Source organism: Hipposideros armiger, unplaced genomic scaffold (genome assembly GCF_001890085.2).
Source record: "Hipposideros armiger isolate ML-2016 unplaced genomic scaffold, ASM189008v1 scaffold_145, whole genome shotgun sequence".
NCBI classification, from domain to species: Eukaryota; Metazoa; Chordata; class Mammalia; order Chiroptera; family Hipposideridae; genus Hipposideros; species Hipposideros armiger.
Window position 1 is genome coordinate 2,011,305 of NW_017731495.1, and position 25,365 is coordinate 2,036,669.

Genomic DNA, 25,365 nt, shown 5'->3' on the forward strand with positions numbered 1-25,365 from the left:
ATGACAATATTTCAAAGAATGTACCATAGACTGTGAGGCCAACTCCCCGCAAAAGCTATATATATATCTAATGTGTTTTCAGCATTGTGATATCATAGCAAAAAAAATAAAAAATAAAAAAAACAGGCCACTCTTAAAGTTAAAAGTATAGCTCCATTAAAACATTTACTGTTTGCCTTTTAGCTGCATCTTGTCTCACAAAACTACAGGCTAATTTTATTTTTGTGGCTATTTTTAATACATTTAATTAACACGGACTTTTAATTTTCCCATGCTACTTCCACTGTCTTTGACATCCACCTATGAATAAAATGAAACCATCCTAATCTGAACTCTAAAAATCTGAACTTCAGATAATTCAAGGTAATACCAATGATCTGAAAATAAGATTTCTGCTCTCTATCAGAAAGATTGATCAATATTATTTTCTTCTCCATTTTGTTGTTGGAAAAACAACATAATATTTTCTTAGAAATGCCTGTGCTACTTTATAGTTTTAAAAAAAGCTTTATAATTTTTACTTTATGATTTCCAAATTAAAATATTCAAATACAAGAGTGTTCTGTTTTATACTTTGCCATGTAATTAAATTAAAAAATTTCAGATCTCAATTTCAAGACTGAGGGTTTAAAAAAACAAAAATTAATCAACTCCCTTAAAAACATTATCACTTCTCACCAAATATACAAGGTCAGAAAACTAAGTTTGCAAACTCATCCTAGAAAAGGTGCTATATTCCTCATTGCCAAGTATCACTATGGTCACCTTTGAGTACTCCCCATGGGAAGCTAGTCCACTAGATAGTCCACCTTTCAAAGCAATTTTGGAACTCTTTATCTGGAATGGCCATCAGAGCTGTCGTTGTATTACCCTTGATGTCCTGATTGTAATTAAAATGTCTTCCTTTCAATATTTCCTTTGTCTTTGGGTAAAGAAAGAAGTCATTGGGGGCCAGATTAGGTGAGTAGGGAGGGTGTTCCAATACAGTTATAGTTATTTGTTTATTGGCTAAAAACTCCCTCACAGACAGTGCGTGCCATGTGAGCTGGTGCATTGTCATGATGGAAGAGCCATGAATTGTTGGCAAAAAGTTCAGGTCATCTAACTTTTTCATGCAGCCTTTTCCACACTCCCTAATAGTAAAGTTGGTTAACTGTTTGTCCAGTTGGTACAAATTCATAGTGAATAATCCCTCTGATATAAAAAAAAGTTAGCAGCATTGTTGCAACAGGTTCGTGAACTTAATTGTGAGATGGCAAGTAAGCATACAAATGATTCTCCACATTGTATGTTATCAGGGCAATGCAAATTAAAATGAGATACTGCTACACACCTCTTAGCATGGCCGAAATCCAGAACACTGACAACACCAAATGCTGATGAGGATATGAAGCAACAGGAACTCTCATATGTGGGAATGTAACATGGTACAGTCACTTTTAAAGACAGTTGGCAGTTTGTTACAAAACTAAACAGTGTTACCACAATTAAGCAACTGTGGTCAGTATTTTCTCGAAGGAGTTGAAAACTTATGTTCACAAAAAACCTGCACACAGATACTTACAGTGCCTTTATTCATAATTGCCCAAACTTGGACGTTTTCAAGGCATGAAAATACACGGAAACTTAAATGTATTTTACAAACTGAAAGGAGCCAATCTGAAAACGCTGTATACTATATAATTCCAAACATATGACATTCTAGAAAAGACCAAACTATGGAAATAATCAAAAGATCAATGATTGCCAAAGGTACAGTGGTGGAGGGATGAATATGGAGAGCACAGAGGATATTTAAGACAGTGAAAATACTCAATATATTATAATGGTAGATATATGTCATCATGCCTTTGTCTAAACTCAAAAAATGTACAACCCCAAGAGTGAGCTCTAATGTAAACTATGGACTTTGAGTGATTGTGATGTATCAATGTAGGTTCTTCCTTGGTAAGAAAATGCAACATTCTGGTGAGCTGATTACAGGGGAGGCTGTGCATGTGTGTGTGTGTGTGTGTGTGTGTGTGTGTGTGTGTGTGTGTGTGTGTGTGTGTGTAGAGTGGGGGGTTGGGCGGGGAGTATATGGAAAATCTCTGTACCTCTCTCTCAATTTTATTGTAAATCTAAAATTGTTCTGAAAAAAATAAAGCCTTAATAAAAATATTTTATCAATTTGAAACCTGTGGACATCAAAATGCTGGTGGAGTTTTAGCCAAAATGATCCTTATATATTTGCATAAAAATTAAAGTCATAAGAAATCAAGCTATTTTATACCACCAAATATGAACATGTATCATTTACTGAGCTCTTACTATCTGCTAGGCATTTTCTAAGGCATTAAGATTAACTTATTTGTGTAATTCCTATAAGAAACTAATCTTTAAATTTTCTGTTGGATTATAAAACTCAAGTATAGAAAAACGGAAATTATAAAAACTTGAAAGAATAAAATTAATAACAACCAAAATTTCACCATCTCGAAATCTCTGTGAACTTATTAGGTCATATTAAGCTTTGCTTTATACTTCTTCCTTAATATGATGTAGGCCTTCCTTACTGTGAGGTCAGGTAAATATTCATCCACATCTTTTACTGGCTATTTTTTTTTAACTTCATTTTTGCTTCATTTACCACTTTACTACATGTTATGGACTGAATGTTTGTATCCCCTCATTATCCATATGTTGAAGCCCTAATGACCAATGTGACTCTATTTGGATAGGGCCTATGAAAAGATGATGAAGTTTAAATGAGGTCATAAGGTGGAATCCTAATCTAATAAGGTTGGTTTCCTTATAAGAAGAGGAAGAGATATAAGAGCACTCTCTCTTCCCCATGTGAGGACACAGTGAGAGGGTGGCAGTCTACATGCCAGGAAGAGTGCTCTCACCAGAAACTAAATTGTCTGGCACCTAGATCTTGGACTTCCCAGTCTCCAGAACTGTGAGAAATAAATCTCTGTTGCTTAAGCCACCTAGTCTGTGGTGTTTTGTTATAGCAGTCCAAGCAGGCTAATATACTATATTTGTAACTTATTTTTATGATTAGCCATTTTTCATGGTATCATTTATTTAAGAAGCCTTCCATTCCTCCACCGGTTTATTAGAGTTAGCCAACTTTTTAATGTAGCATACTTTTATATAACATAGAACGCATTCTGGACTTTTCAATTTATTTCTGCACCTAATACACACTGATTTAATTACTTTTGGTTTAAATTCACACACACACACACACACACACACACACACACACACACACTTTTGTTTGTCTCTCTTTGAAATTATCTTCCACAATTGGTCCCTGTAAGGGTCCCAATTCCTTAAGATTGCACGTAATTCAGGTAAAATTTCCCCTTGAAATTGGAGGTCCCAGGTACCTTGTGAACAGTCATTCTCCAAAGAGAAATGCCAACTATTCTGGGTTGCCCGATACTTTGAAGTTATTATCCTTAAATGTAGTATAGAGGGTGTAGGTGAATAGAGGAGATTTAAAAATCTATCTTAAACATCCAATGCTTCAAGCTCTGTTCTGGCTCCTCATCTTCTAACTAGGACTGTCCCCTGCAAGTGAGGCAGGCTTTTATCTAATTCTAGCTGAAACTTGACAGTCTCATTAGTTTTTTGATGACATTTCCTGTTCCTTCCATCACTGAGGCCTTTTGCATGACAGACACCGTCTGGCTGGGGCCCTGAAGTTTTCTTCAGAACTTCAACCCTCTGGTTTCCAGATGGGAATTCTTTTATATGCACATCAGCTCTCTGCCCAGTTGATCCGTTTGAGGTATTTCTTTTGTCCTGTTTAACTATTTTCATGCTCTGTATCATTACTAGTATTCCCTGGAAATAATCTCTCCTATTGCCCCACATCCTGCACTGTTGGACTCCAGAATGACTTACACAAAGGAGAGGAAGGAGGCAAAGGGCCCCGCTTCATGACTCACATGATTTCAGAGACCTTTCTGGGAAGTGGGGTAAAGAAAGAATTTCAATAGCTCCTCCATCCTACTTTGCCTGCTCCCTATCTGAGGTTTTGTGACTCCTGTGCAAGTGCTTTGGGGACTCATTCAAAGTTCGGAAAGACAGAGTTTAGGAATTCAGGAGCAACTTAGCCAGGCAGCTCTGATTTGGGGCATCTCAAACCATCAAGATGTCAGCTGGGGCTCAGGGATCTGAAACCTTGACTGAGGCTGGAATATTTACGTCCAGGGTAGATCTCTCACATGGCTGGCAAGTGAGTGCCGGCTCTTGGTGGGAGGCTTCTTTGCATGATGGTCTCGGCATCGGGCTGCTTGAGAGCCCTCATGACATGGTGGCTAGCTTCTCTCTGAACGGGAGATCCAAGAGACTGAGGAGGAAGCTACAGTGCCTTCTACAATGCTAGGAGGAAGTTGCAATTCCACTGATGGCCTCACATCAAAAGTGTCCCATGACTTCCATCATATTTTAGGTCACATGAGCCCAACGTGATTCAGTGCAGGAGGGAACGACACAAGAATGTAAGTACCAGCAGGTAGGACGGTTGGTGGCCATTTTGGAGTTGACTACTACCATTGTTTAGCACTTTATGTCCTAACATGAAGTCTTATTAAATAATAGTTCATTTAATTAACATAACATTATTTTAATAAGTTTATTATATTCTCTTTAACAACTGCCCCTAATTTGTTATTCTTGTAAATGAACTATCTTTTATAATACCATAAAATGAATGTTCCCAAAACATTGCTTTCTTCCAATATTTATTTATCAAGCTCTAATCTCAAACCCTCAATGGCAAGTCACCAGTTCATAGCTATCAGATATCAAGCTTAGGAGGGTTTCTTTGAATCTCCTATTAAATGTAGGATAAGAAGCTTTATATTTATTCAGTTCCTGAAAATGCAACTTTCAAGATAGCTGGCGCTTTAGTACAAAATTATTTTTAGAAAAAGACTAAAATAAGAGTGACTAAATAAACAATGTGGATACTCTCTGAGTACATTTGACCCATGCAAGTTTCTATAAAAGAGATCCAAAGAATTACTGTGCAAATCAAGCAGAGAAGAGGCCTACTTATGTAACATATATATATATATATATATATATATATATATATGATTTTTATATCCTTTAAATTTTAGTTTACTCTCCATTTACTCAACTAAAGGGATAGATTAGAAGAACAGACTATCTAGACATGTACATTTATATGTATTATATATGCATATAATTTAAAGTTATATTTAAGAACGTGTGTTTTCTATATTACAATATGTAGTATCAGATGTTCTGAGAGTTTTACAACTATACAATCATTAGGTGAAGTACGTCTTGGAAGAAAAGGGATTCTCTCCTTTTGTTCTTCAAAGGACTATCACATCATCAACTGCTGTCACCTCTATCCCTTTACCCAGGTCAGTTCCAAGCTTTTGCTCCTCCAAGATGTCTTCCATAATCACTCCTGCCTAAGGCTATGTCTCCATGCTGCAGGACCCTGCTGTCACTGCTATTCGTACCACTTGCGGTATGTAACATTCAATGCATTGTATTGCCAGCTATTTCTTTCATGTGTATTTGTAAGCTACTCCAAACACATTATGAGATTCTTAAATTGTTTTCTACTTATGAAATGAATTGAAGAGAGCAAAGGTTTGGCACATACTAGGCATTCAATTAATGTTATTCTTCTCCACATTCCATGTTTCCTGCCTAGACCACCAAACACACATCCACATTCCAAACCATAGATTAAAAGGTTGTGAATTGATTGGAAATCACAACATGATAGCCTCTATATGGGCATATTAAATCACACTCTGTATAAATAAAATCATCATGTATAATATTCATATTAACCCAAAGATTCCAAATCAATCATCCCTGCCTTAGAAAGTTAATGAGGGATATAAAGGAATTGAGTGTGGTCTCTCTCCAACTAGACAGATGTTTACACTCCACATACAATGTGACTTGCACAGATTCCTACTCAGACTTTCTGACTATTATGTGGCCCTGAGATACATGTGTTTGGAAGAGCTGGCAAATATTGAGACCTACTCTGCAACCCACGGGTGGGCAGGTAGGCTTAAATATGTGCAGGGGCAGAAGAAAGCACAGTCACCATGCAGCCTTGAAAGGAAAAAGGGAGAATTGTTTGTTCATTCGTGTTTCCTTTCTTCTTTCTACAAACATAATGCTCTAAAACAAAGTCACAAAAAGTGGAAGCCCATACATACTATCAGGATACAGATTTATTTTAGCCAGCACAATGGCGACTTTTTATTTGACTTAAACCACCATTTAATAGTGAGGAGAGACACACAAAAGTCTTATTTTCAGCTTCTCAAAAAAAACTCTGCCAACCTGCCAACATGGGCTCTAATGCCTATATGGTGACTATAGCATAGAGCTGAGTAGCAACGGCCGTTACCAGAAGATCCATATAAAACTAGCTGATAAATAAGGCAACATCTTAAAAGTGGATGTCAGAGGTGTTCTAAGGAGGAGGTTCTCATTTCGAAGCAAGAGAATCAATTAGAGCTGTTAAAGGGACAGCACTGGAGGTGGAGCCTTAAGATTCCAATTTGTATATATGGAGAAGGTAACACAGGCCGAGAATTGGCATAAAGGGAAACATGAACCATTTTTTGTGGCCAGCTAAGTAGCAATCTTGGTTGGAATGAAATCATCTTATAGAGTTAAGAGAAAAATAGTTTAGGAAGGAAGGAATGAATTTTCAAGGTAATCTGAATGCAAGATAAGAGTTTACATGCAGTTTTGTAGGCAATCAGGAACCATTCTGGTTGTTTTTGATTTTTTTCTCTCTCTCTCTCTTCCCTTATTATTTCTTTTACTTTTTTTCTTTCTAATTTGTTAGATATCAGTTGCTTATATATTTTCTGTTAATTTTTGTTATAAAATTTCTTTCAAACACAACTTCTGCAACCTCCCTAATAATGGACAGAATATGAATCTATGATATTTATAAAGCTAGTACATACATAACCTATATTAAAGTAACTTCTTGTTGCTTAAGCCAGCTTCATTTCTTTTCAGATTCCAGCCCCAAACCAAGAATATTAGATACCAATCTATTGTAGGCAATTAGACTACCATGGTGGGAGCCTAGGAAGAAATGAGGAGGTGGTGTCACAATTGCTAGTCATTTCTGGTATATGACAACATAAAGGTTCTTCTCTTCTCTGGTTTAAGTGGTGACTTAGAAATGCTGGCTTTCCTTGTCTATGAGTCAATCTTTTGTTCTTCACGTTGTTGATCTGCATGAATTTATTACTTTGTTTAATGGGGAACCCCATTTTGGTGGAAGCAGCACTCATGTGAGACTCAGTGTAGCAACTGTGATCCACAGTCCCAGGTTAAAATTCCACCTCCAAAATTTTCTAATTTTTGTGACACTGTACAAGGAATGTAGCATCTTTTCTCCTAGAAGGAGATCTCCTTTCTCCTATCTAAAAAAATATGGGATATTACTGCCATACCTCATAGGATTGTATGAGAGTTAAATGAGATAATGAGAGTGATTAGCATAGTGTTAAAACAAAGATAGCTACCAGGCTCCATACTTCATACACATTAAATCATATAATCCTCACAATAATCCTATGAAGTACCTATCATTATTATCACTCTCGCCATTTTACAAATGAGGAATGCACATGCAGAGAGACTAAGCAAGTTGCATAATGCTATCAAGCTAGTTAAGTAGTAGAGCCAGGATTTAAACACAGGCAGTCTGGGCGCTCGTAATCACGATGGTGTACCTAGGTCTTAAGTAGGTAGGTTAATTATAGTGACAATGTATTTTTTTATCAGTAGTAAGCGTAGGATTCAATAATATGAATTCAAGCATAGTCCATATGCAGGAACATGTGCAACTAACTTACCCTCGTTACCTGTAAATATAACATTCCTTATTTGTAAAATAAAAATCAGAGCACTCATATCTAAGACGAAGGTCTTAAATAAGACAAGCTAATAAGTGAAATACTGAAATAAATTAAGGTAAAGTAATACAATTATTGGAAATTGATATTTATATTTGGTATTGTGGTTCAATAACAATTCAAAATATATTGCTACCAATGAGAAAAATCAACACTCATTAAACACTTAAGTACTGAAACATCTAAATACATCACACAGCCCGTCTTATTTAATCCTACCAACCCCACAATAAAACTAGGTCCAGCATAGTCACACATGTACTTACTCAAAATCAAAAACATTCACTTAGCGATTAATAAATTGAAGTGAGAGAGATGGTAACAACATAAATGTAACAACGATCTGCCCTTATTCCACTCAATGGACATGTGTCTCAGAGGGAACACGATCTTGCAGACAGAAATATAGTTTCCCTTGTTTAGTCTCAGTTCCTTTGTTCATCTTGTAACAATGACATATGACTATGCTAAGTCTATCTTAAAAATACATATTTTAAATTTAACATCATTTGTAAACACAAGCCAATTTATCTGTGGTTTAAATGAAGAATCAGAGGTCCACTCCAATATAGAAGAAAAAAATTGCTATGCTGGAATTATTAAGAAACAGTATGTCTATACCATATGATAATATATCAGGACCTATTGGAGTTTATCTCATTTGCAAGTATACTTCCACTTAAAAATTCACACGTATAATTTAATTTGTTAACAGATTAAGGAGAAAAAGAATATAGCTTTCAAAAGAATGATATAAAGTTTTAAATAAAATACCACATATATTATAATGAAAAGCTTTTAGCAAACCAGTACTTAGCCCACAAGTTTACTGAAATAATTAAAAGAGTTTATAGATATAAAAAATTGATAAAAGTGACTACATATATAGTCTACATTTATAGCACTATATTCATATTTATAAAAGAAATACATTATAAACATGACCTGGCCTAGGTTAATTAATGAATTCTAAAGCAAAACAATGCTTACTAGTAAAAAAGAAGGAAAAAAAGAAACACTTTATTTGAAAAGGCAGATCAAGGCAGACTGAAATTTCACCACTTCTACTTGACAGTGTGCTATATAGGTACTAAATAGCATTAAAAAAGGAAAATAAAGTTGAATATATTGAGAATCTACACAACATTCATATTGGCAGCCACTATCAGTTTTTGTTTGTTTGTTTGTTTCTGGTTGTGTATTTAAAAAACTCAAAATAATCCAGAATGAATAAGAGTGTTTAGGAAAGTTAATAAACATAAGATCATTTTCCCAAGTCAATTATATTTCTATACAAAAGCAAAAATGTTAAAGTGTAGTTTTTAAAACCACAAAAAAGTCCATATAAATGAATATAACAAAACATTAGGTACATATGAATGAATTTAACAAATAGTATGCATGAGCTTATGGAAAAAATCAAAATGTCTGTGCAATAACAATAAAGAACATCTAAAAACACAGATTCGTTACTTTCTTAGGTTGACAAAATATCATATCGATTCTCCTTTAAATGATCTCTAATGAGTAAATGGATTTCTAATAAAAATTTCAAAGCATTTTTCATTGACATTAACAAGCTAACCAATTATTTCATAAAAACATGTTCAATTTCAATAGTAATTGGCAAAAATTAAAAATTTTGACAGCACTACATCTTGCAAAGTTACAGAAGAATGGGAATGCTCAAAAACTGTTTGATGGGAACACAAATTAATAAATTTAATTTTGTATTTTCTTATGTTTAACATTTGCATAACTTATTGTACAGCAATTCTTCCTTAGAGATGCTTACACATGGAAAGGAAACATTCACATGGAAACATGTATAAGGTATTTTATAAAAGCACTGTCCTTCAAAAAAAAAAAAAAGAAAACCTGGAAAAAATAATTTTAAAATTTATTGACAGGAGAAGAAATAAGCAAATCATGGAATCAGGCCCCACCAAATATAACATTCATTTCCCACCTCATATGATACCTTTGCATAAAATCCAAGACTCTCCCTTCTGAGTAGACAATTACCAAAGGTATCCCTTCTCTGGGTTGATGCTTGGACTTGGTGAGCAGTAACCTGGGCTGGATTTCAGTCTCTACTCCTGCTGGCTACCTGCGTCTTATAATATTCATATAATGGAATTCCTCACATGAATGAAAATAAATTACAGTCACATGTAGCACAATAAACAGGTTTTAAAAATATGTTGTTGACTAAAAAAGTGTAATGCAGAGTATTATGAAAAACATTACTTTAAAGTCTAAAAAAATGTGAAACTAAAACAGTATATTGTTTAGGGATATGTACTGAGTAAAATTACAAAGAAAAGCAAGGGGTTTATTAAAGAGAAAATTTAGAAGTCATCACCTCTATAGGGAGAAGAGATGTGAGCTGGACTACAGAAAACTTCACCAGTATTGGTAATGGTTTAATTTTTAAGTTTGGTCAGAGGTTATTATAATGCTTCAAACTTCACCTTCATGTTGCACATAGCTTTGAATATATCAAATATTCATTTGATTGAAAAAAATGCTATGAGAAAAAAACATAGAAGAAAAAGCATAAGAATAGTCCTAAAAGATAATAGAGAAATCTGAAGACACAGAATCGATTGAAGACCTAATGCCCATCCCAAAGGTATTTCACAGATAAACAAAGAAAAACATGGAAAAGAGAAACTCATAAAACAACCTAAAAAAAAATCCCACAGTCAAATAAAAATAGCCCTACACATTCAAAGTATCAAAACACAGATTGCTGAGAGGCAAATGTAAAACACTTACGCATTATTGTGAAATTTAAGTATACTATAAATAAAACGACTGAAGATTTATAGTAGAGGAAGGAAACAGGGAAATAGGTGAAGATTACATGTAATGGAGAGAGACTCAATTAGCATTGTCATTCTCATTAGCAAAACTGAATTGAAATGTGGTTAGAGAGAAAATGGTTTTGATTTGGAAGTATATATAGTCAGACTTTCAATCAAGTCGTGGGCAACAAAAAATTATTTACCCACAATTCATTCATTTTATGTTTACTTGAAGATATATTTAAGCAAATTGAAATGAATGTCAATAACACAAAGTATATGGGACCAAAAAGCAATATGTTCAAATTAGGACAGAAGAGAAGGCACTGCCCTGGATAGACAACTCTTCATCAATTATTAATGATCTCTCACTCTCTTCTCCCTAGGTAATGTTCTCTGGCTACCTGCTCGCATAACGCACTGCAATTTTCCTTCGTAGTAGTGATCACGATTATAAATAAATTACAATGGATGTAATTTTGATAACTTGCCTGTTTCCTTGACTAGATATCAAGCTCCAAGAGGAGAGATTGTGCCTATAATTGTCATCACAGCATTTTTAATTCTTAGCCTAGAACTGACCAATAATAAACATTAAAAAACATTTCTGAATAAACGGAAGAATGCCTACAAACATGTTCATAAAAACTTTCAACCAAGTCTCACCTTCAAACTTCTACTAATTTATTTATCCCCTCCACTGTATATATTCCAGAACCAGTTATAACCCAAAGTATGAACGAGGCCACATTAACATCTCTACTTCCTTCCTCCAATGCTAATTAATTACGAAATGCATTCTTGGGATATACCCAATCCCTCAGGTCCAGTCTCAGTTTAGGCAACGATACCACTGCCTACCCAATATGTTAACCTCCTTATCTCTCAGTAATGAAATCTTAGTTTTATTCCCGGCACCTAAACCTGTTCTCTGAGTTTACTCATGAACTCCATAGTAGACACCTCTTCTGGATCTATGCCATCTGCCTTTGGCCCATGTTTAACGTAAACTTCACTTGGATGTACAGCTTCTGTTCACACTAATGACATTCTGCTTCATGTGGATGAGACAGGATAGGGACGTGGGCTGGGGAGTGGAAGGAATGCCAGATGGCCAGGAGGAACGGGATCAGCTAACCACAAAAACGCCACCATCCCATCACTCCCTACACAAAAGTGCAGAAGTAGTTGATTATTATCTCCCTTCTAACCTCTTCCTTGCAGATGTGTAAACCACCCTCTCCTTCCCTCCACTACATGCAACTGACCGATGTTTGACCACCCTACAACATTCCTTGGGTGGCAGATAATGAGCAGTCCACCATCTTGCCCCAAAAGCGCAGGTGCAAACATAGTTACCAGGCAATGTAGCCAGTAAAGGAAGCCTGTTATTTTCAAAAAGCCCACCATTTTCAAATAGCCCCCTTTGTCCCCAGCTTATAAAAGCAGCCAAGCTGGGACAGGCTCCGAATCAGTTCAGAGGACCTTCCTCTCCTCTGTGCCGCCTCCTAAACTTAATAAAATTTGTCTGGAAATTTTTCTGGGGTTTTCTCTTTATTTCTAAATTGGAGAACCCAAAAACCCTAACATAGATACCAAGTTTCTCAGCTGACTCAAGGATTTCTCTGAAGTTGTGACTACTGCTCAGCCCCCACCCAGAAATTCCTGAGAGTTAACATCCCTTAAGGCAACCTTCAAACCACAGCCGGTAGCCCTCAACTGCCAGTCCTTTGCAGAGACTATTTTGAGGCGCTTGCTGCATGCTTCCTCAGTAAGCAGAAACTGAGCCACAGTAGACAGAGTAATAATCTGTATTCATTTCTCTTCGCCTGTTACATGCCTCTGTACCTTCTACCTAGTTTCCTGAGATTACCTCCCCAATAATCTACCTCAAACTCAAGTCCTTATCTTACAATTTATTTCAGAGGAACCCAAAGATGAATTCCTAATTAACAATTCCAGTGAATATATGTCTGTCCATATCTTGTCCCTTTTGCAAGATTTGACCTTAGTGACCCACTACCATAAAATTTTCTTACCTTGACTTTTCTTTCAATGTTCTCCTGGTCTATTCCTACTTTGCAGATTCCTCTTTTGTTGGCTTCCAGTCTTCTCCTTAAGCTAAAGAACTCTTGTATCTGTTCTTAGGCCTCCTTGCTTTATGTCCCATGAACTCTTCCTGCATGATATTCCCTCTCATGGGCTCCACAGTCATCTAGCTATATACTGATGACTACCAGATCTACTTCTACAATTCATATCTCTCTAGAGTTGCAGACAGTCATTACCTATCATGTATCTCTACTTACATATCCACAGACACCTTAATACTCATATACCTGTAATTCTAATTATATTTCCTTATCTCAAATGCCTTCTTTTTGAATATTTGCATCCATGTCCTCCCATTGTCCCCATTCTTACCCATTTTCTCCACTCTTGTTTCTTTCTTCTTCCTCATTTGCTATAGAAATCAGCTCTACAATTTTATATGCTGTGGATGTGTGTGTGTGTGTGTGTGTGTGTGTGTGTGTGTGTGTGTAATCTATAACATTCTTACTGTGTCTCCTGATTAATGCCTTCATCATCTCTTACCTATACTATTACAACAGCAGTCTACTAGTCATACTGTTTAATGCATCCAGCACACTTTCATCAGAACTATCTTTCTAAAACAAAAACATAGTCATGAAAAATTTATGCTTAAAATAATTGCACCATGCATTAGCATTTTTCATTTATTAAACTGATTCCCTATTCAGGAATCAGTAACCTGGGGAAAGGTGTAGACATGTAACATTTTATGACTGGTATAAATGGGGCTGTTTGATAAGGGACAGATAAAGTGTGATGCCTGAATGGTGATCCAAGGAAGTAAGCAGGAGCAGGCACCTACGACTTCAGGCAGAAAAAAGCTAATGCCAGAAGGCAAACTTTTATTCCTGAGTGAGCTATTTTTAACACAGCTGTCTCTAAGAAATGGGATTTTTTAAAGATAAATTCTACATATTAAAAAAATTAAAATCATACCAATATAATTTCCATGTTCCTGGATGATTTAGCAAGTGATATTTGCAATCCACTCCTTAGTATATATAATATTATAGAAATTTTCAAGAACAGATTATTCTGCTACATAATGATAAACCAATAAAGAGTAAAGACTGTGACGTTTCTTGCTTCCTCTGTACTATAAACAGATTTGTTTGAAATACTTGCATTTCTTTTTAGTCAGCCCGGTTCTGATCACGACCAAAAGTAGGTAGTTAAAATATGCCATTGACAGAGTGATAATACTTATTTTCTCAACAATGATCTTTGGTAGGTGATAAAATGCTACTTCCCTTGTAAAGAGAAAGGGCAGCTGCGTACAAAACAACCGTGCTCTTCTAAGGTGTGAGCAAAAGAAAATGTATTGTGCAATAAATCTATGAAGCAAGGAAGTTATTTTAGGACTCCTAGGTGACGTCAAATGTAATCTTTTGAAGGTCAGCAATTTCGTGATCTATGTTATTAGAAATTTCAAGGAGGACTGCAATATCTTCATCTGAATGATTTTGATATAAATTATTTTGTTGGTCTTGACAACTAAATTCAAAAACTAGTTTAGGCTCATATGTATTGCTCCTAATCTTTGGAAGTTCCCAAATTGACCATAGGATATAGTTGAGAGAATCTGAAGAGAATGGCCAACATTATTTAAAACATTCTCCATTGACCATGGGATAAAATTAATATTTCTGAAGATAGCAAAAGAAAATCTTCAAGAACTAGCAGTTAACTACTTTTCCAACCTCAACTCCAGCACTCTCAACACATCACTCAATCTAGGATCCTGCAAAAACAGACCCAAAGTCCTCCATACCCAGAATATTATAAGGCCCATTTGCGTCAGTGTGCGACGGCATCGATGTCTTATGGTTACACATTTTGTAATGGAAAACCTCTATTCACTCTTCAAAGTGTAAAACACATAACTTCTGTTGTGACCTCTTCACACTGGCTGTCCAAGGCAGCATACAACTTTATATATCTTTATGTTTGAAATAGTCATTAGCATACAATTCAGATATGATTGATCATGTATTTAAAGGCTTTTAATTTCTCCTAGAATCAGCTACACAATCCCAGAAATGATTTTCAAGCCCCATCTCTAGCCCAAACCCTCAGACTGACCACCCATTGGGAATTTCTTTCAGTTCTTTGAATGTGTCATGATGGTTCTCAATTCTCTCTTACGTTATTTTACTCATCCCCACAGAGGTCAGCTTAAAGGAAAACCTGATAAAAAGTTTCCATTGGTCCCTAAACTAGGTTAGATCAATTTGCTCGCAAATTTCCAAAGGTCCTCTCAGTTGCTATTAAAATGCTGTTCATTTGTAATTGCTTGTTGGCTTTTGCCAGCAGGCTGTAAACTCCATGAGAAGAGAAGTGATGCCTCTCTTATTCACTGATATCTTCCTAATGGTATGTTGCCTGGCACATTAGAGGTGGTTTATAAATATTAGTTGAATAAATAAGCAAATAATAATAAATCCACTACTTCACTGCTTCGTAAATGTCTTTCAACCACACACTTAGTTTTCATGAATCCATGAACCTGCTCATTCATTCTTTCATCTCAACATTTATTGAGCATCTACTGTGTACCTGGCATTACCACAATCTCCAAGGATGCACAAGAGCATAAAACATAGCTCTGCTACTGAAAGGCAACTCACAGACTGGCTAGGTGAGGGTGTAAATAAGTGTGCTGCTCAGTTAGACTGATTTGTTCAAGGGTAGACTCTTGATCTAAGCCTAGCCAGTGTGCATCCTTTTTTCCCACCCACCACCATGATTCAGGAGTGGACATGTGATACAAATTGCTTTGATCAGAGTAAATCCAAGAACCTGTGTCAGAGCTACCAGAAAGAAATTCTCTCTCTCTTTGTGCTGGCTGGTCATGGACTAACTTAGCAGGTCTAGTGCTGGAGCCGGTCCTACAGCTGCCTCATGAAACTAAGGGGATAAAGCAAATGAGGAAGAACAGAACTAAGAGACAAAGGAAGACTATTTGAGCTCCCAAATACTGATGTATATGATGTACTCTGGAATATTTCACTTATGTGAGAAAATAAATTACCTCTTACATGTTTTTGTTTGTTTGTTTATTGTATTTAAGTGAGTTTCAGTTGGGCTTTCTCTCTCATGCAATAGAATTTCTACTGATACATGGAATCTCAGATAAGGCAACATTTTAACTGGATCTGAAAAGTTGAGGAGCAGTTTGCCAGGAGGAAAATAATAATATTAATAGTAATAACAGTATGCTAGCTCTTATTTTGTTGTAGCACTGTGTCACTGTTTTCCATGATATGCATATTTAAGAGACAGCATGTGCAAAAGCTCAGAGATATAAAAGATAATGCATTCGAGGTGTATTGTGACCAGCTCCTGTCTTTATAGGATGTTTACTGGGTAAAAAAAGGGGATCAAAGGGCCGGCTGAGTGGCTCAGTTGGTTAAGAGCTCGCTCAAGAGTTTGAGCTCTGAGCAACAGTGGTTCGAGTCAGCCCGAGCTGAGCAGCCGTGAGCTGCCAACAGGTGGCGGGATGGCTCAGCTAAAAAAAAATAAAATAAAAAAATAAAAAATAAATAAAAAAAGGGGATCAAAAGGCAGAGACCAGAACAAAATACACTGCTGCATCGAGACTGCAAATAATTCCACACAAGATTCTAATAGCAACTGAGTCAATATCTATTCAATGAACACATACAAATGTAGTCTGTCGAGCCAATCAGAATTTCTCATAGCTAAAGTTCCTCTTAAAAAAATAAAACTGAATTGTATCCAGATTTCATTTCATAAAAGCTCCAAATGGTGTGTTACAGTTGGAATTCCAGAGAGGATAAGGGACTTGTTCTGGGTAAAATTAGGCAACTTAAGTATGAGATAAAATGAAATGCAACTCTCAGCTGCAAATATGTAAAACTTTCCACAGTGCACCAAATACCAACCAGTGTTCTGAGTCTCCATAGACACAAAAGCATAGGGTTAAAGAAGTATAGACTTTACTATGAAATAAAATTATTCCTCTTCTTAGTTCTATGACTTAATAACTAGGGGACACCCAGCAAGTGGATTAATTTTACAAAGTCTCTTTTTCTCATCTATAAAATAGGAATTGTATATCTCTTATTCTCATAGATTTTGAAAATGAAATGAGAAAATATTTGGCACAATGCCAAAAATGTACACATTTAGTCCTTACCCAGTAATAGTTATACAAATGTTTTACAATAACCATAAATCTCTCTCCTCTTCCATTTATGTCCAAGTGATATGGATATAATACCTTTTTGGCAATACTTAAGTATAAGTCCACTTAGTCCTAGGCTGTGATGTTTTCTTTATTAGGGTTCATTTGAGTTGAGGGTTGGGGTAAGAAGGTTCAGATAAGGGCTACGGACCAGAAAATACATTAGATAATGCAATTTTCCCTAAGTAGAAAGAAATGCAAACTTGTATCTCATTATATTAAGTTCATTTGAGAGCTATGAGAAATCTAATCACGATAAAATATAAATTAACACCTGCTATATGCAATAAATCAGATGGGAGTGCTATAAAAATAGGGTTCTTTGTTGACTATGAAGAAACCATCTACACAGGGCCTCTTATTATCCCCAGTTGAAGTGACCACCTGTGGTTCTCAAGTCTGTTGATCACAGGCTTGTTTGAAGTAATGAATCAGATACGCCGGGATCAATTTCCAGAACCAGATTAGGGGGAAACAAATTGGTTAACACCATGTTGGTGTGAGTTTGCCAAGTGGCAGGCCAGCAGCTGGCCACAAGGAACAAACAGAATGACGGCAGACATACGAGGCAAAGAGTGACAGCTGATGCACATTTGCACTGTTAACTATTCCTTGGGCCCAATGCCCAAAGGAAATCCCCTGACAGAGAAGCTACCTTTGGACTCAACACTTCGCTCCAGTAAAGTGATGGAAAACAAGGAACTTACTCTGCTGGAACAGCCACCAGGTCGCTTCACTTCAGCTTTGGTCCATCCATAGCACCTGGCTTATGTTTGGGGACCTGGTGGAAAATAAGGGAATAGAGCTATTTAACAATCTGGAAATACTGGTTGGGGAAGGAGGAAATGTAATAATTAAGGTGCTGTGCAAGGATCTGAGCAAATAGTGATGAATCTTCAGGGAACCTTGAGGACAGAAAGATTAGCCTCCTTACATTAGGGTAAAAAATTGGACCTCAAATACTCTAGGAGGCTTTTATGACCCCAGGCAGATTTAAAAACTGAGGAGTGAGATGAGGAGAAAGAAAGAGGAAAAACAATAGACAAACATGAAGGTAAAGGGAGAGTCAGACATATCATAAAATGATGCATTCACTCAACCAATAATTTTGAAGACCCACTATGTGTAAGTCCCAAAATTAGGTGCTGGTGATAGAAAGGCAAGTAAAATCCCCACCTTTGAGGAATCACACTCTAGACGGCAAGAAAGATGGGAAAACCAGTAAGTTCAATACAAAATGGGGTGAAGGCATAAATAACAAAAAACAGACTATTATTGGGAGTAATAAGACATTACAAAACACACACACAATTATGACCAAAAAATCTAAATTACTCAAGGAAGTTCAAGAAAAATAAAATTTGATACCTTGTGGATGATAGTATACAAGTTTTGTGGTTTTTCAAGATACTATGGAACAGTTGGCTTATTTTTAAACTGAAAAGATGTATATTCAGACAACATTAAAAAGTGTGAATTTAGCTATAGTTTATTTTTAAATGTAAACCTAAAATTCATCTGAAATATCACTTAATTATCAGATTTTCAAATGGTGCCTTATCGTTGCATCCCCACTTATATTAATTACATCAGGTAACATCTATCACAAAGAAAAGCAAGCCATGATGCAGTTTTATACGCTGCAGTTTAGACAGGAAAAGTTAACTTTTGCAACTAGCACTAACCTAATTTCTGAATCAAGAAATGAGGTATACGCACTATTTAAACTTTTGAATGCCCATAGTTATTTTGACCCTAGAGTGACTTGGAGAGGGCAGTGGAGAAGAGAAATATATAAAGAAGTTTCATTTTTTAAGCTCAGATGACTCTTTAACCAATAGTGTATTTACATTTTGACCTACTGTCAGGTATGTCAGCAATACCTGCCTTTAAAACCAGGGTCAAGACAGAGGTCAATTTGAGAGAGGAATTTTATGTAAAAAGAAAGATTGTAAACCTGACGAGAATTAGAAATTTGTAAGGTGTAAATTTTAACACTGGTGCTAACATTTAAATTTTATTATTTAATTTGAACCACCTGATATAAGATGAAGAGAAAAGAGGGCTTAAGAGGAAATGATAAATTCATGTGGGAAGAGACACATTTTCCAAAACATCGCATTGGTTAGTTGGAGGTGAGTGGGAGTGTTTTGAAGTCTGTCACAGGCTCTAAATTAGGGACAATGGATACAGCTTCTGAATTATCCCTGGTACACTCTGCAGGGAATCTGGGAATTTGAAATCTGGAATCACCCTGTAGAGAGCCCATAGGTAAAAAGACGGTCCCCAGGTTGATGCCCCAAGTGATCTGAGAAGTATACATATACAAGGGATTCTTCCACAATTGGTTCGCTCTTTGAAACTTGGGACTCTGCTTCTGGAACACAATGGCATAGTGGTTATGAACCCAGGTTTTGAACTTAGAAAAGCCCCAGTGAGAGGCTAAGTCCTGGAAGTTTCCTCACATGAAAAGCGGTGATAGTAACAGTATCTATTTCACAGTGTTGGTAGAAACTTTCCGTGAGCTAATGTGGACAAAATGCAACACATATAATTTCCAAATCCTTCAATTAATATAAGCTTTTATTGTATTCTTGCTAACAATAACAAAAATAATAATATTTGAGCTGAATGGATGTTTTGTTGTGGGAAGTACAGGAATGGCCTTACTGGATTGTATTGGATATCATAACAGATTAAAGTGGGTAAGAATTTTATCGTATTAAATTGACATAGTTGATTATCAGGGAGTTTAGTTTAAAGAAAAGAGTTATAAGAGTAAAACAGTAACAGCTAATGTTTCAGAGCTTATAAACTAATTTCATATTCATTATTATACTTCCTCTGAAGAAATATTCTACAGATAAAGAAAATGAAGTTCAAATATGTGAAGTTAATTATCTAAGGGCACACACCCAAGGACGCAGTAGAGTTGAGATCAAACCTATGCCTTTGAAGTACAGGTAAAATATCCCTTACGTGCTAGTTCATTTAACAGCCATCATATCAATTGACTATAAACAATCTCCCCAAATTTAGAGGCTTAAGGAACAATTTTTTTTTTTCTCATGATTGTGGGTTGGCTTGGATGTTCTCTTGATCTGGATAACTTTGATTGGGATTGGATGATTTCAGATGGCCTCATGGATTGGAAGTGTGGTTGGCCTAGGAGGCCTCAGCCAAAATAATTAATCTCTGTTCCATCACCCAGCAGGTTAGCCTGGGCTTTTTCCCATGAGTCTCAGATACAAATTGGGGTGTGGTGGGGTGGGGAGTGAGCAAGTTTCAAAGCACAAACATTTCTCACACTGATGTGTGTGCTGTATTTCCCACTGTTCCATTGGCTAAGACAGGTCATGTGTCCAAGTCCAGAGTACCTGGTTACAGGAAGGCTTGAAAAAATTAATGTGGTGGAGTAAACTTGCCAACATTTTAATATACTTACCTCGGAGTGGTAGGAATCTTGGGGTAATTTTTATTATTATTTTAAACTTTTTACATTTTCCAAAATAATCATTTATCACTTTTTAAATAATAAAATCAACATTTTTAAATCATTTAGAAAATTGAGCCATTTCCTGGGGAACTGCCAGTCCTGGAAGTGAGTCTTATTTCTTTTTGAAATGCGAATTAGACTTCCATCTAGCCAACAACAGATAATGTTACTGTTGGTGCTTCTCAGTGATCGCTTTTGTCCTTCTCATCTTATTGCTGTACACATTCTTCCAGTGTGATCTCATGAATTCTTGTTCCTTCAATTATGATTTACATGCTGATAATTCCCAAATCCATACACTCAGCACAGTTCTCACATAAGCATTTCCAACCTGTCTCTCTGAATGCCTGCAGGGCATATCCCCTTGGAAGGGTGCCTGGCTACTCTCTGAAAAATGTAAATACGATTGTCACTCCTTCCCTTTTCTGCTTAAAGCCACTTTCAGGATCTGGCCTTGCCCCTCCCTTCCTCCTTCCACTCACTCATTCTCTTATGCCTAGAGGCAGTTTTCTTGCAGTTTGCATTTGCATTTTTTTTTTCTTCAGTTTTTCCAGAGCGGCAAGCTCTTTTTTGCCACAAGCGTTTGCACATGCAGTGTCTCCTGTTTGAAGCTCCAGAAGTACCTTCCTCTCTTTTTAATGGAAACTCATCTTTAGATTTGAGCAAAAGCATCACTCTTCTAACCATGCAAATGTAGACTAGGTTCCCAAACTTCAGAACATCTATCTCAGGGTGTCATTAGAAATGATCAGTTCTTCCATATCTCAGTTTAAACGTCACTTCTTCCTGGAAGCTTTCCTTGACTATCCCAACATGGCTCATATGCCCTTCGTAAGTGTTTTGAGAGTATCTGAAACTTCCTCTAGTGTGCAATTTATATTATGTTCTTTAAATTGTCTGTATTTCCCCCACTAGACTATGAACTTGGACTGAAGTTAGGGACCATATTTATCTTATTCATCCTGGTATCCCCATTCCTTAGCACAATGCCTGGCACAGACATATGAAACATTCAATAGCCACTCTTCTATTGTTCAACTAAAATACACTACTGAATAGCTACTCCAATGGAAAGGAACACTGACAACAAAATGACAATAATCATACACCATGTAAAAATATTTTATTTTTAAATGCATTATATATTTTGGAGAATATTTTACTTCTTAGCTATATTTTTATTATTATTAGTTTCAGATGTACAAAACAATGTAATAGTTATACATTTCACCCCTCACAAAGTGATAACCACCCGTCCCCCAATCTATTGCCCCTCTAACATCATATATATCTGTTACAATTCCATTGACTATCTATCTATCTATCTATCTATCTATCTATCTATCTATCTATCTATCTGTCTATAGATATAGACAGATAGATAGATATAGATATAGATATAGATATAGATATAGATATAGATATAGATATAGATATATAGATATATTATAGTTGACATACAATATTATTCAGTTTCAGCTTCAGGTGTACAGTGCAGTGGTCAAGCCTCTATCCCATCCATGAAGTGATCTCCCTAATAAGACATGTGCCCATACGACACCCTACAAAATCTTTACAACATTATTGATATATTCCCCAAACTGTCTTTCATATCCCCAATATTGTAGTTACCTATTTATGCTGTCTAATCCCTTCCCCTTCTCCCTCATCCCCATCCCCCTCCCATCTAGAAACCATCAGTTTTCCTCTGTGTCTCTGAGACTATTTCTATTCACTTTGCTCATTTATTCCATTCTTTAGATTCCACATATAAGTGAGATCATATGGTATTTGTCTTTCTCCGACTGACTTATTTCACTTAACATAATAGTCTCTAGGTCCATCCATATTGTTGCAAATGATAAGATTTCATTCTTCTTTATAGCAGAGTAATAATACTCCATTGTATAAATATACCACAGTTTTTTAATCCAGTTGTCTACCGATGGGCATTTCAGTTGTTTCCAAGTCTTGGCTATTGTAAATAGCACTGCAGTAAACATAGGGATGCATATATTTTTTTTCGAATTAACGTCTTGGTTTTCTCTGGATAGATACCTAAGAGTGGAACTGTTGGATCATAAGGTAGTTCCATTTCCAGTTTTGTGAGATACCTCCACCCTGATTTCCATAATGGCTGCACCAATCTGCAACCCCACCAACAGTGCACCAGGGTTCCCTTTTCTCCACAACCTCGCCAGCACTTGTTTGTTGATTTATTGATGATAGCCATTCTGACTGCAGTGAGGTGGTATCTCATTGTGGTTTTTATTTGCATTTCTTTAATGATTAGTGAGGTTGAGCATTTTTTCATATGTCTGTTGGCCATCTGTATGTCCTCTTTAGAGAACTGTCTCTTCATGTCCTCAACCCATTTTTTAATTGGGTTGTTTGTTTTTTTTGATGTTGAGTTGAATGAGTATTTTATAAATTTTAGATATTTACCCCTTATATGACAAATATCTTCTTCCACTCAGTAGGCTGCCTTTTTGTTTTACTGATGGTTTCCTTTGCTGTGAAAAAACTTTTCAGTTTGATGTAATCCTATATGTTTATTTTTTCTTTTACTTCCCTTGCCCTAGGGGATATATTAGTAAAAATATTACTCAGAGTAATGTCTGCAAATTTACTCCCTATATTTTCTTAGGGTATTGTTAAATTATATTTCAACAACTGATCTTAGGAACACATGACCCAATAATACCTCCAGAATGATTGAGACTATAAATGAAGACTATATGAAGATATGTAGGGAACTCACATTATTGAGTTTAGAAGACATGATTTCCCAGAGAATTCCAGAAAACAAACATATCTAAATTCTTAAGCATTTTGTACTTCATGTTTATAGGGGCAATCAAAGTAAATTTTTTGGTATATACCTTCTATTTGTTTTTGACAAAGAGAAGAGCAGATACTTTCCAGATAGTTTTATCCGAGATATTTCCAAAATTAAATAAGTAATTCTAAAATTAAATGTAACTTATATGAACAAATAAAAACTTATGCTTATTAAATATATCTAGTTATACGAACCTCCATATCTTAGCAATGAAAATAGCTTGAAGCAACATAAATGTTTTTAAAAATATCAAAAAAACCACAGGCTTTTAAACCATTGATTAATACAAAATTAATCTGGAACGCTTGTAAAGTATTATAGATGCTTTTACTTAAGGAAAACTTTTTAGTAGGTTACTGTTTCATAAAAGAATGAAAAATTATGTGTTAGTACTAGGATCTTTTTTCCACAGAGGAATTAATAAGTTAAATTGAAAATCCTGTCCAAAAAGTTTGCCTTTGGTGGATATTTCCATCTAATTATAATGTAACTAAACCCATGGGCTTAGGAGTAACTAAGGGTAAATTTTAGGAGTTCTCAATCTCTCTAAGTCTCATTTATACCATTTTCATAATAAAGACAATTATGTTTATCTTATAAGGATATTACCAGATTCATTCCTTCACTCAACTAATATTTACTGAGCACGCATTATATGATAGGTATTAACTAGTAATGAACAAGACACTCATTGGCTGCTCCACTAAGCTTACCATTGAATGGAGGAAATTTTATTAGTGAAAGTATGTAACAAAGCACTTAGCATAGCACTTGGCACATAATAAACACCCAATAGATGTTAATCATTATTAGTGTTGTTATTCCTTCTCAAAGAAGTAATAGAGCATGCCATCATAGACAAAGGAAAAATAAGGGCGGGTTTCAATTTAGTTGCATTCATACACACACACACACACACACACACACACACACACACACGTGCACGCGCATGTGCATTCACATGCATTTACCCACAAATATATTTATACATACACTAAGATTTGCAAATATACAAATATTCCAAGGATGCTGCAATCTCCACTGCACTTCTTCATTTTAAAGGTATGAAATCCAATACAGTTTCTCTAAACATAGAAGACTTAGGATTCAAACTAATTTAATAAAGATTTTAAATGAAATTGGAATAGTCAGTGACTCATAGGTCAGAAGTGGGTGGCAGGTGACAGAGGGGAAGGCCTCAGGCAGAAAAGAGACTCTCAGTACCAGTTTCTCGTTCAGAATGTGAAGAGGTATTATTTATTCTGTTATTTTAACCTATGGCTGATGCATAGGTCACATTTTCCCACACTTCTATTCATGAAAGTATTTATGTTTAGAATTTCTGAAAAGAAAACTTGTCAAGTACCCCCCAAATCAACAAAACCAAAGGTTAAATAATTTAAAAAAAAGAGAGAGACAAGTTTATGCTTAAAGATGCTTAAATAATTTGCTGCGTCTTGCTTTATCAAGACCTATGTAATTTTTATAATTTAACTTAATATCCAAGATTAGTATAAAGAACAAAGACATTTTGTCTTAATTTTAATATGTTTATTGATTGTCCTTAGTAATTTGGGATTATACAGACCCAACTAGAAATATACTTTTAAACCCATATAATATTAAATCAAAGGTTTTCATAATTTTTTTCTGCATTTTTCAGGATTATATTCATGACTATATTAATATCTGAGCAAGAGTTCTCTGGGCTATGATTTCAATACAGATCTGCTGGCTGTCTTCCCGTCTTTAACTGTTTTAAATTGTATAAAATTTATTTAAGAAAGAAATTATTTATCCAAATAATATTTGTAAGCTTAATCTAAGCCTACTTTGAAATTCTTCAGAAGCTGTGTAATAATAATACATAGTAAAATAAATTTCCTTGTTTAATCTGAATATGTTGAACAAAAGCCTGAATTGTTTTCCAAGCATAAAATCATAAATTAGCAATATAAGTACAGAATAGCATG